The sequence below is a fragment of the Vigna unguiculata genome, chromosome 1, assembly GCF_004118075.2.
Source record: "Vigna unguiculata cultivar IT97K-499-35 chromosome 1, ASM411807v1, whole genome shotgun sequence".
Lineage (NCBI taxonomy): Eukaryota > Viridiplantae > Streptophyta > Magnoliopsida > Fabales > Fabaceae > Vigna > Vigna unguiculata.
The window spans coordinates 20546768-20560630 of NC_040279.1; the positions used below are offsets into that span (position 1 = coordinate 20546768).

Consider the following 13863-nt stretch of genomic DNA (forward strand, 5'->3'; position numbering starts at 1 on the left):
TTTCAATTTTTAGGTTGAACAACGTTTTTCAATCTTATATTATATCATAATTATTATTTATTGTTATTGGTTATTTTATTAATTTTATTATTGCTATTAATAATATCATTTTATATGAGATGTTAATTATTGTTTGTTATGTTATTAATGTTTAACTATGTTAACGATAAACTTTAAATGTAATGATCTATTAAATATTTTCTTGAAACATTGATTTCAACCCTAGTCTTTTTCTACGGTGGATCGTAATACTAGTCGTTAAAAGATTATTTAGAGATTCGCGGTGAAAACAAATTACTCAATCTAATATATATATATATATATATATATATATATATATATATTATAGATCGAGTAAAAAGGGGTAAAGAAGATCAAAATGTTTTAATAAATTATTATAATTTAAACTTGTGCTTATGTTTATAATCAAACAACATATCTTTATCACAACTAGTTTATAGTTAAAGAGATAAATTATTCTCTTAAGAAAATCTTACGTGAAATCTACAAACCAGGTATATAATTGAAATAGATTATTTAAGATATAGTTGTTGTTTATTTGGAGATTATATGACTTTTATCACAACTATTTTATACTTAAAAAGATAAATTATTTTCTTACAAAAAATCGTTAGTGAAATCTACCAAAGATATATACAGTTGAAATAGATTACTTAAGATATAACTGTTGCTTATTTGGAGATTATATATCTGGAATGCAATCTACTAATTATTCTATGATTTATCTTTAAGTTCAAAGTTCTTCCTATAAAACAAGGATTACAGTGAAAAAATTCACACTGGATTCAGAGAAGAAAGAAGCAAAGAATGCTGAAAGATATGAACAATCAGTTTCAAAGCAATGAGTTTCCTCCATCATCCTCGCCAATGTTCCAGATTACCAAGTTGATCAATCTATTTTTGCTGATCTGGACTTCTTAAACGTAATGATAAATATGGTCTAAATAATTGTTTTGTTTAACTAGCGTCTGACCCGTGTGTTAAGAAAAATAATAAATAATTATTATTCTTGAAAAATAAATAATTTATAAAATATTATAATTATATTTGATTATAAATATAATATTTAAGTTTATAATTACATAATATAAAAAGATAACATTTTGAATTTTATGTATTTTTATAATAATTATGCTTCGTGTTAATCTGTATCGGATTTTTTTTAATTATGTATTAAGAAATAAATAAATACTTATTATATTTAGAAAAATAATTAATTTATATAATTTTATTAAGTATTGTAATTATATTTAATTATTAAAATAAAATTTAAGTTTAAAATTATATAACATAATAAAGTTAAATGTTGAATTATATATATATATATATATATATATATATATATATAATATATATATATATATATATATATATATATATATAAAGGGTTTAGAATAACATAAAATGTATATACACGGATTATAGCTAAAATAAAATGTAGACACATTATGTGTTATGGATCCCGTACAAAACAAAAATAATAATTATAATAAGGCTTAAATACTTGTTTGGTCCTCATTTTCGTAGTGTTTGTTGCGGATGGTCCTCTTTTTGACAGAATGTTTAAAATGGTCCTCATTTTCGCAATTCATGTCTTATTTGGTCCTTTTCTGTAACGCCGTTTAAATCATTAACGGAGGATTGTACAGGTGGCACGGTTTGTATTAGGGTGTGTTATGTGTACTATACAGGTGGCTGATTAACGTTAATTTTTAAACTTAGGGGAAATTTTGCAATTAGGGAAATTTCTTCATCTTCGTCTTTCTTGAGCTCGGATTTGCAAAGGAAGCAGCTAATACTTGCCATTTCATCATTGGATTGTAGTTGCGCTTTTCATTTCAATTTTCCAATTAATCATCATCAACAAGGTAAGTGGATTTAGGGTTTTATGGGTTGTGTTTGCTCGTGGGTTAAGGTTTTCGTAATTCTATTTTGGGGTTTGTTTATCTTTCGATTGTTGTGATGTTCTGCATGGTTTCTAAATTACCTGTTGAGACTGCACCAAATGCCCAAACTGCTGAGAATGCACCAACTACTGAAACTCAAACAACTCAACCACCAAGGAATGAAGTGGAGAGTCAAGCAGCACCACTACCAACACCAGAAGAACCATCTCAGTAATTTAGGATGAAATTACAGATTAGGAGGAGGCCATGATAGCAGCTACAAACGTCTTAGTTATTTTTTGGAATTTCTGATGTAGAATTCATTATTGATGTACTGCATTTTGACTTTCCTTAAATTTCGTTCAATTTCACTTTTGTCAAACATTGATGTAGTGCATTTTGATAAGGATGAATTAACATTATGAATTTAACTTCTTCCAATCTTAGGTCAATTTAATTTTTCCCAAGCTTAGATCAATATCACTTACTTCAATGCTCAGATTAAGATGTCCTTTTGAACATGTTGGGACTAATATCAACATAATCAAACTAATTCATTTCTTCATGTAACAATAGTACAAAATAGATTGGACTTTAAAAGATTACACACAATAACATTACAAATAATACAATAACAACACAAGTGAACCCTATTACTAATTGCAGCCTCTTCTCAGCAACCTTCAGTGACTTCTCCAAATCATTAATCTACCTCATTTGTGTCATGATGATGACATCTTTTTCATCAGCACCACCATTTGAAAAAGTTGCAGCCCACATTATTGGAACCACCACTCTGTAAATCAATAAACCAAGAATTAAAACCAATTTATTATTAACACAAAAATAAAAACAGATTGTACCCAAAATTTTCTACCAATATTCTTTGAAGTTCTTGTCATCCTCAAAGTTGTCATCTCTCCGCAGCACCAACTCGGGGTTAATCCATTTCTCGTTGAACCACCAATAGTGCATGAAGATTGGGATCGTAACATACCTATATAATGGGATTGCAGGAAGAAGATTGCAGCAACACCAATTGGAAATGGAGGAACAAGATTGTCAAAACTAACCAACTGCCAAAACATTCCTTACCAAAACCCTTGCTCACTTATTTATCCCCAAATATCTAAATACCACATGTACAATACATGTAACACACCCTAATACAAACCGTGCCACATGTACAATGCTTCGTTAATGATTTAAACGGCGTTACAGAAAAGGACCAAATAAAACACGAATGGCAAAAATGAGGACCATTTTAAACATTCGGTAAAAATGAGGACCATTTTAAACATTCTGTCAAAATAAGGACCATCTGCAACAAACACTACGAAAATGAGGACCAAAAAGGTATTTAAGCCTTATAATAATAATTTAAATAATAATAATAATAGTACTACTCTCAATATTTATAATACCAATATAAAAACAATTTTGTTGTATGATTAAAGTTTATAATTAAACTTTGAAATTATGTATTGTATTAAAATAAAATGCATGTATACAAATTATTGTCAAAATAAAATGTTGGTATATTGTGCATTACGGATCATGTGCAAAATAAAAATACAAAAACGGAGTTGATGGTGTTAAAATATGCTAATAGAAGCAAAGATATAAAAACTTAAATCAATATTTAAAATTGATTAGACATATGGAACCAATATTAATCACCACACACACACATATATATATATATATATATATATATATATATATATATATAAAGGGTTTAGAATAACATAAAATGCATATACACTGATTATAGCTAAAATAAGTACAAAATAATAACAATAATCATAATAATAATAATAATAGTATTACTCTCAATATTTATAATACCAGTATTAAAACAATTTTGTTGTATGATTAAAGTTTATAATTAAACTTTGAAATTATATATTATATTAAAATAAAATGCATGAACACAGATTATTGTCAAAATAAAATGTTGATATATTGTGCATTATGGATCATGTACAAAATAAAAATACAAAACGGAGTTAATGATGTACCTCAAAAATTGAAGTTAGATTAAACAAAGTTGCATTATAAAATAAGTAACCTTGAATAAAATGTTCACCAAATAAGAAGCAGAAAAACACTTTGCATAATAGAAACAAAGTTGGGTTAAACAAAGTAGGAGAAGAAAAAAAAAATAAAGAATGAAGACTTATATCATCAAAAAATTATAGCACTTAAGAACCCAATGAACCACATAACAGGAAATAATAGGTGTCCAAACTTCATCAACAATATGACAACCAACATACCAACATAAGTAAAAAAAATCTTTTTGTGCCCGAAAATAAGTACAAAAACAATAATATTCTTCAACCTTCTACCTTGAATAACAACAATAGGTTGCTAGTGTTAAACTATAGAGAGAAAGGCTAATAGTAATTTAGTCCCTTGATGAAAAAGAACAATAAGCACACAAAATGTCAACAACAACGGATTGAAAATCTGCAACTATAGGAGCATTTCCCCTTGAACATTTAAAGAAATTGATTAAATTATGATTCTAGAAATTGATCATAGTGTATCAACAACAATTACAACTTCTACAGTAAATCTAGATATATAAAGCTTCAATCTTCAATCAATGTCTTTTCTTTCAAAGGACAGTTCTAAACACATAAAATAACTGACAAAAGAAAATATTCTTTTCAAGCTAAATATTGGACAATATTTAAAACAATTATATATTATATATAGTGATAAAATGAGCATGGGGTTAAAACATATATAAATTTATCCCAACACTAATTACATGCTTTCATGTTCAAAAATGTAGTTCACAAATTGCTGGACATTGTCATACCTTGAGTTCACAAATATTAATAATAATACTAATAGAAAAAAATAATAATATGAAAGGTTTTAAAGATTTAACTATATGAAAGGTTTCAAAGGTAAAACTTTATTGTGTTTAATGTCACACAACTATTGAAAATTCAAACAGGAACTTAATGATACATTTATTTAGCACCTGTTGATTCAAATTCAATTGCTAACTATGTAACTGTACAATTAACCAAGTCCAAACATTAAAAATAGCCTTATATATAATTGTGCAGTCATCAATTTTATTCTAAGTGATTCTTTGCTTCAACCTTACTTCACTACACTTAAAGATATGTATTACACAATAGCTATAACCACAACAACAGTAGTGTTGAATGGGAAGCGATAAATTAAATAGGAAACTAAAGATGAATCAAAATCAAGTGAATGATAGTGGAGTAGTGATCAATGTAAGCAAGGAATAAATTCGAGAAAGACATCTAATAGCAACACGAGCTAAATGTAAAAATAATTTAGTTTTAGTTCTAGTTTGGGTGCATGCATCAATCCCAATCCATCAAAATGCCTTTACCAGTTTCCACATAACTCAAGATGTTTGATGCATTCATTTCTGATAGAGGAGAATATACTTGATAGAGAGATTGAACCATTGCATTTTTTTTCCTATTGTAATGCCAGCTTCTTCTAGCTCAAAAATGGCATTCCTTATTAAAACAACTTATCCTTATTATTAGCAAGTTAGGCTATTAATTAATGAAGCATATGAAAATAAAGGTATCATTTTGAGAAGTGCATAACGCTTGCTTGCAGCAGCTCCAAGAGAAAACCACTCATCATTAACATGTATGATGAGATTATGTACTTTTATAAAAGTTACTTTATAAGTTATGCTTAAAATTATCTTTGATTACTAAGAATAAAAAATCTTTACTTTGACCATCCTTGAAAATCAAAAGTCTAATCCATGTTTAAGAAGAAATAATTAATGCACACAAAAAACAACCAATGGATAATTAATGGAAAATTTCTTACTAACAGCCAGTGGATACTACTCCAATTGTGCCAAAGACAAAGCCTAAAACATTTTTAACTACAACAATAACATTGGATTATATATGAGAAAAAATATGGACAATTAGCTCTACATCAAGGATAACAACTTTGACATGTGGATTTGTGAACTGCTTTCGCTCTGCATCATCAGCCAAAGAATGGATGGAATTCAACTTTGTTTCCAACTTGCTAAGCAACATCTAATCAAGCTTTCTTGAAATGATTTTTTAGGAGAATCTACCTTTTTAAATGCCACCTAAAGGAAAGCAGAAAGAATAGCACACTATAATCAAATATCATTTAAATTAATGTACAATTATAAATAACAATCTTCCAGGCGTACTTGATAAAAAAGTAAATGTATCCATTACTTAGGATGAATTTTAAATTAGATGGATCCATAAAATAGTACAACAAAATGATAAAAAAACTACAGCTCTTGTGAAAACTATAACATGAAGTGAAAAGGCCAATCTTACAAAAGTTTATAAATTTCACTATAGAAAAAGATAAACATGGAATTTTCAATTACTACTAACCATCAAAGTAGGAAAGGTAGTGGAATACTAAATCTTCAGATTCTCATGGCGTTTGAAAGTAGTTTATATAAATACATCAAGTGCACATTATATATAGACAAATAGATAATTAATTACAGGAAAAAGATTACCTTCTTACATGAAATTGTTTGTCTAGAATTAACTTAAATCAGGTAAAAAGCATCATCAATTTAATTCATAAACCCTAAAATCACATAAACACAAAGAACTAAAACATAAGAGATAAATTAGCTTCAATAAATATATGTTTAAATTTATATCCCTTGTTCTATTCGTCCTGCTTTTGCTCTCCATTCTCGATATCCTTCTCATCTCATTGCACACTATAACAAAAAAAGAACATTTAATGGATATAAAAAAATTTAATGTATAACAGAACATAAAAAATAGTTTTAGAACAAACAAAAAAAGTATTAAACTGATATCGTCATGTACATACCTGGGCTAAAAGTTCCTCATCAGCCTGTATGTTGGCATCCAAGTTCTTGGTTGCGACTCCCTGCTCACTTTTATGAACATCATAATATACTCTTCCATAGGATCCCTCCCAAATCAGAGTATCTAGATCAAAGTTATATGTAACTTGTTGAGCTTTAACCGACTGAGTGCTCTCCTTTGCATAATTGAACTTATCACACTTTGTCAAATTCAATTTTTGTTTAAAATAAAATAAAAATTAAAACAATAAGGTATTTATATTGAAACTTTTCAATAACATATTACGTAATCAATCCAATTGACATGGAATTATCACTCAAACAATGCTTAAAGTGTAAGGACATTGGAGCCAACATAACATTAAAAAAAAAATTGCATGAATTTTGAACATAAGCAACAGGAAAAGATTATCATCTTAAAGTGAATATGTCACAACATATCTCATGAAATTGATATATCCTTTATTGGTCTATATTTGCTAAAAGAAAGCCTTTAAATTATGCATATCTTTGCATAAGTTTCATTCTTATCTGTTTTTATTTATTTTTTTCATCAAAAAATTAGTAAGATAGATAAAGATTACTAAAACATATATTACCTTTTGTTCAACCCATAATCATATGTTTACAAAACAATGGAAAAAAAAATAAGTTTATAAAAAGATAAACAAAATTACAACACCCAAATCAAGAAATGCATACAATCCAATAACTAAAATATAACAATAGAACAAACAACATTTAAGGAACGAACATTCAAGGAAGAGAAAAAAAATCCAAGTAAAAAATCATCTCCTTGATTCAAGTCTTCCAAGAGCATTTAGGTAATAGAAAAAAAATGTGGTAGGAAGTAATTTGGTATTGGTTTCTTCAAAGCGCATGTGTCCCTCTTGATTCTTACATTTCATCAAAATGTGAAAGTCAATTTTAAAAAAAGATTAGCACAAATAAATTTTCATGTCGACACACTATTTGCAGCAAGCAAAAGTAAAAGAAGCAAGCAAAAGTAAAAGAAGAATGAAAAATCATGTAAAAGTAGAGTTAGAAGAAGAATAAAAAAAACACTTAAAAACCATAAATAGCAAACATATCCTTGAATGCTTACCTCTCCATACAAAAGAAAATTAAACTTTAAAAAAATCCTCTTAAAAATTATTTTCGTCATGTTAGCTTCAAGATCGACTTTGGTCTTCAAAATTCTTGGATCTTCTCTTCAAAATCTCCTAAAAACTTTAGAAGAAAAAAAAAATCAAAGAACATGTCTTCAATCAATTTATTCAAACAAAAAAAAAACGTAAACACCTTTTTCGCTGTCGATCAAATAGAACAACATACCTATCAATCAAAAATTCTCTTCCGCCATCGCGGTAATGGTGGAGGTTCGAATGTGAACAGCTGGTCCATGCTTGATTTCTCTCTATATAGAAATGAAAAGGGACCAAGAGAACTTAGAGGAAAGAAGAAAGAAAGTGTATCTTGAAAAGACTCCAAACTCTTCTTCTACTGTAAAATACACAGACATCAATCAATCAGTCAAATGTTATTCGACAGAAATGAGCGGGAAACACACGCTCAAATTCAATTTACTGATACATACTTCAGTATTGACAGGGTAGAAAGAGAAAGGTAAAAACGTAGATTTTAACAAAAATCTAGACAGTAATGATAAAAACGTAAACTTTAACAAAGATCATCAAATAATGGTGAAGAAAGAAGAGAACTTTAACATCAAAACCCAAAACAAATAAACTAAATTGGACTTACAATAAAGCAAACGAAAACAACGACCAATGAAAAATAAAACAAAAAAATTACCTCATAATGCAGACAAAACCCAAACAGGCAAATAACAACGATAAAATTCAGTGGTACACTTTCAGGAAGACGATAATGTAGACTTTAACAAAAATCATCAAACAATGGTTAAGAAAGAAGACAACTTTAACATCAAAACCCAAAACAAATAAACTAAAGCAGGACTTACAATAAAGCAAAGGAAAACAACGGCCAAGGAAAAATAAAACATAAAAATCACCTGATGAAGCAAAGAAAACCCAAACAGCTAGGTCACAACAATAAAATTCAGTGGTACACTTTGAGGAAGACGACAACATAGACTTTAACAAAGATCATCAAACAATGGTCAAGAAAAAAGAAAACTTTAAGATGAAAAGCCAAAACAAATAAAGTAAAGATGGACTTACGATGAACCAAACCAAAACAACGACCAAGGAAAAATAAAACAAAGATATCACCTGATGAACCAAAAAAAACCCAAACAGCCAAATCACAACAAAAATATTCAGTGCTAGACTTTGAGGAAGATGACCATTGTATGCTTTGAACGTTGAGAGAGATAACCATGTGAAAGAATGCAGTGAAAATAGGAACGGGATATCACAAACACAAAACAAAATGTATCAATTCAGTGGAGTGTAATGGAAGCTGGCTGAAAAGTTGATTTAACTTCGAAAAGAAAGGTTTCAATCAAGCTACAGGAATAGGTGACACTGCAGTGGTACGTGAAAAAAAAAGAAATTGAAGATGAATCTGTAAAATGTCAAAAAAACCAACATAATGGACAGCTGTCGAGAATTTAAATATGGTATAAGGGTAATATTCCTATTAGTTTGGGTTCTTATATTTATAGTAGATGGGATGGCTTGGTCATAAAAAAATTATTTATATATTTATTTTTAAGTATTTAAATATTTAAATAATTTTTTAAGCAATTTATGAGATGACAATCACAGTAAAATCAAGAACTAATGTTTTTATCATGTTTACCACCAATATATGATGAATTATTTTCAAGAAAGTGTTCATATAGTCCAAGAAAACATGGCCAATATTACATTTTCTGTCATGCTATTCAACAAAATATAAATAAAAAAACTACATATTTTTGTAATGCTAATTTAGAAAAAATTGTTTATAAGACGGTTGCTTGAGTAATTTACTATAAAGATTATAATTAAATATAACTTTACAATCAAATTAATTAAACATTCAAACTATTTAAATATTATTGAGTAACATTCTAGCATTTAAAAATATGAAATTGTGAATATATATAATTAGTATTAGTAAATAATTATTAAAAAAATTGTAAAAAAAATATTGATGGGTTAAATGAGTCACCCACTTTTAAAAAAAATCATGTTGGCTTAGGAATTGAAATCTATTTTGACATTTTTAATTTTTGAAAATATTGAAGGGTTAAAAAGGTTAAATAAATAGGCTGATGAATAATGATTGTGGTTGAAAACATTTTTATTATTTTGTGTTTTCTCTAATCTCGTCGGTAATAAAATAAGGTATTTGGTGATAACACTTTCTTATACTGTTTGAAGGTTATTTTATGTGAAATTAAAATGATTTATTATGGTAAAATTTCGTTGTATACATGAGGGTCTTTTGTGTGTTGTATTGCTTCATTTTCTTTAGTCAATCCCTCTATCCGATTTTGAAACAATATTTAAACTGGTTGGAAAATCAAGTCAAAATGTTGTCATTATTATAATTAAAGAAAACAATTTTATATACTATATTTAATTTAAAAATTTTAGTGATTCTAAAAATGTAAAATATATTTTTATTTTAACTACAGATTACTTTTTATAATATTTTAAAAAGATTAATATTGTATAATAATTCGCTATTTTATAAAATTATGACTCAATATAGTCTATATATGTTAATTATTAGAATTTTGTTAATAAGAAGAGTTGAACAATCCATCACTCTTACCCTGCCTCATGTTATAACAATGTTATAACTCTTCTTTCTTTTTTATAACATTTTAAAAATTAAAAAATTGTAATCTTTTCAATTTTCTATGTCTTTCACTTTATTTCTTAAACTTCCAGTATAGATAAGAAAAAACTAAAAATAAATGTTGTTTTTCTATCGAATTCTGCAGAATTTAAAAAATAAAAAGTACGTTAAAAAAAACTGTGATAAAATATCTAAAAGAAAGGTAAAATGGTGACATTTGAATGATAAATGTATCATTAATTTATCTAGGCTTCATTCGTTCACTGGTCCTTCAATTTTCTTTCATCTTAATTTAATCTTAATTTTCTCAATTTGATTCAATTTGGTTCTGATTTTCTTTTCATCTTAATTTAGTTTTTATTTTCTCAATTTAATTCAATTTGGTTCTAATTTTCTTAAAAGTGATTCAATTTTGTCTTTACAGTTAGTTTTTCACAAACAGTGCTAAAATTATTGTCACATGTCAATTTATAATTTTTTTTAATTTCTTTTTAATTATTTCTTTAGATGTGTCATTTCACATTTGTGCTACGTGACATTGTTACATCATATTTTGCTACTATCACGTTACATTAAGTGTGTAACGTGACACAACTGTGAAGTGACATGTGTCAAAAAATAAAAATTCAAAAAGAAATTAAAAAAAATACAAATAGACATGTGACATCGACTTTAACACCGTTTGTAAAAAACAAACAGCAAGAACCAAAGTGAATCATTAAAAAAAAATCAGTATCAAATTGAATTAGATTAAAAAAAGATGACCAAATTAAGACAAAAGAAATTGAAAGACTAATGTGGCACTTTCCAACAAATACAAGAACCAAAAGATTAATTAAACATTTTATCTAATGAGTTGTATTAGTGAATATTGAAAGTTCTTGAACATTTTAGTAACTTAGAAACTTAAAAATTACGTTTAAATGGAGTATTCTTTTAGCATAATAAAATTTTAAGATGTTTTAAAATAAAATATATTGTTTAGATAGAAAATTTTGAAGGAACTAACATTTCAAATAAATATTGGATATTCGTACCGACTTGACTTTCTCTAAATAAGATTATCTTATATATTATTATAAACTATGACAAGATTAAAATCTCAAAGTCCATCAATAATTTGTTATCATATGAAAATTTATTAAAATAAAAAATAACAAACGAATATAAAGCATGTGGTATCACACAAAACTCATGATAAAAATTACACTTCACAAAACATAAACAAATTATATTTATGAAAAAATAAATAAATAAATACATGAAAATAAAACATTAAATCACTTATACGGTCCTCCTATGAATAAAATTTAAATTAGCTAACTTATCAGAATAATGATTCTTCTCACAAAAAACATGAAAAACTTTGAATTGTATATGCTTCCAAATGCAAGTGTAGACACCATCTCTCTCTGACTAACACAAAAAAGGCTTTCAATGTCGAATATTTTCGTCCTTTGGCGTTTGCCAAAACTCCAACATTGGATTGGGTGACGTCAAAATTGATGTCGGAAAATAAATTTGATGTCGTTTAACGTCAAGGTCTGTAGGGTTCGACGTTCCTTGACGTCAATTTTTGAAGAGTCCAACATCTAATTTGGCGGCAAATGAAGCAAACATACAGTAGATTTTGATATCTGGTGTGACATTGCCAAACATCAAAGGACACGTCAGGTAGTGCATTGTTTGACGTACATTGATGTTTGACAGTGTCACACCAGACGTCAAAATTTGTTGTTTTTTTTATTAATTCTTTCTGCATTTACAATTTTCCTATACCTAAAAATCAAAAAAATCCAGATATTTCATAGATCATTCCATCGCAATTCTGGATTTACAGTTATATTAACACTAAAGTTGTCTAAACTATTACAATTAACACCGAACTAAATGTTTAAAAAAAAGTTCTAATGCTAGTGGACCAAACTCCATTGTTCCAATAAATATGTTGACCACTCTTGTCTTAGTGTTTGGATAATGTCATCTGATACTCTTGAACCATTGAAAAAATAATACAACTTCATTATGTATGAATATTGTCGCAATCAAAATCGCGACGGGATGACGAACCAAAAAAATAAAATTTGAAAAATAAAGAGTTTGGAGTCGCCACCATAGTTATTATATGAAACTATGGAAAACCATAAAAAAGAGCAAGGTCTGCAAAAAACCAGATTTTGGGTCCGGGAGTCGGTTACGTGTGGAGAAGGTATTAGCACCCCACAACGTCCATCCTAAGACGGTACCTTTAATTAAATATGCAAAACTTATGTGGTTTTTTCAAAATATTTAATTTTCCCCAAAAATATTAATAAAAGAATGTACAAAAAATAACAAAACTATTTTTTTTATTTTTTGGGCCCGACGAGGATTAATCCTCTCTCCTACGTATCTCCATGTGAATGGGGAATCAGGGTTACGTAGTTCTTTTTGAAAAAGTTATTTGAAAAATGATTTAATAAATATTTTTTAATAATTTTGAAAACTCTTACATTCAAATTTTTAGTATTATTTTATTATTGGTGTCATGCGACACGAGCGGCATGACCGACAATGAAAATAAATTCTTTTTTTTAATCTTTGATTTTTTTTTATCTTTTTAATCTTTTATAATTTTTCATTTTTTTAGTTATTTAAAACTGGATGTGGATGTCACTACGACGTGAGCAACCAGATAGATATTAAAAAGTAAATAAAGAAAACTATTTTTTTATTCTTAGATTGGTATATATTTTTTAGAAAAAAATAACGAAGTCTAAAATGGATGTCATGCAACGCGAGTGGTCGAGCAAACACCAAAGAAATAGGAATTTTTTTTTGTGATTTAAACAAAATAATGAAAATTAAAAAAAATAAATCAAAATAAAAAGAAACTAAAAATGACGTACCTTCTGCCTTTTTTTTTTCTTGCTTCCTTTTATAATATTTTTGTGTGTTTGTTTTTCAAGAGAGATAAAATGAGATGCGTCTGTATGAGTGGTAATGAGAGAGAAAGATAGATTATAGAGAATCTTCTTCTTCTTTTCTTACCTCCTTCAATATGTTTTTTTTTTTTTGAAAGAGAGATGATAGAGGAGGTGTGTATGTGGGAGTGATGATGGGAAAGAAGTAGAGAAGTGTAGAGAATTTTTTTTTTAATCTTTTTCATATGACAAACTACGTATTTATATTCACATATTGCAATATCAATGCAATCTCAACCTTAATTGTAATGAACAATATAAGGAAAGAATTGGTCATGATAGCAGCACATTATGGGGATCACATCATAGCAAATCATAACACAAAATCAATTAAAATCAGTAATATTGATTC

The 13863-nt window shown here is 27.5% G+C and overlaps 1 long non-coding RNA gene across 1 annotated transcript; it reads right to left on the minus strand.

Annotated features, from left to right (window-relative positions):
* Window positions 1–5753: 5753 nt before the first annotated feature.
* Window positions 5754–9187, minus strand: LOC114181671. The gene is made up of 3 exons (XR_003603891.1): window positions 8107–9187; window positions 6774–8001; window positions 5754–6657 (listed from the first exon to the last, which is right to left on the minus strand). It is a non-coding gene; the product is annotated as an uncharacterized LOC114181671 (long non-coding RNA).
* Between the last annotated feature and the right edge of the window lie 4676 nt (window positions 9188–13863).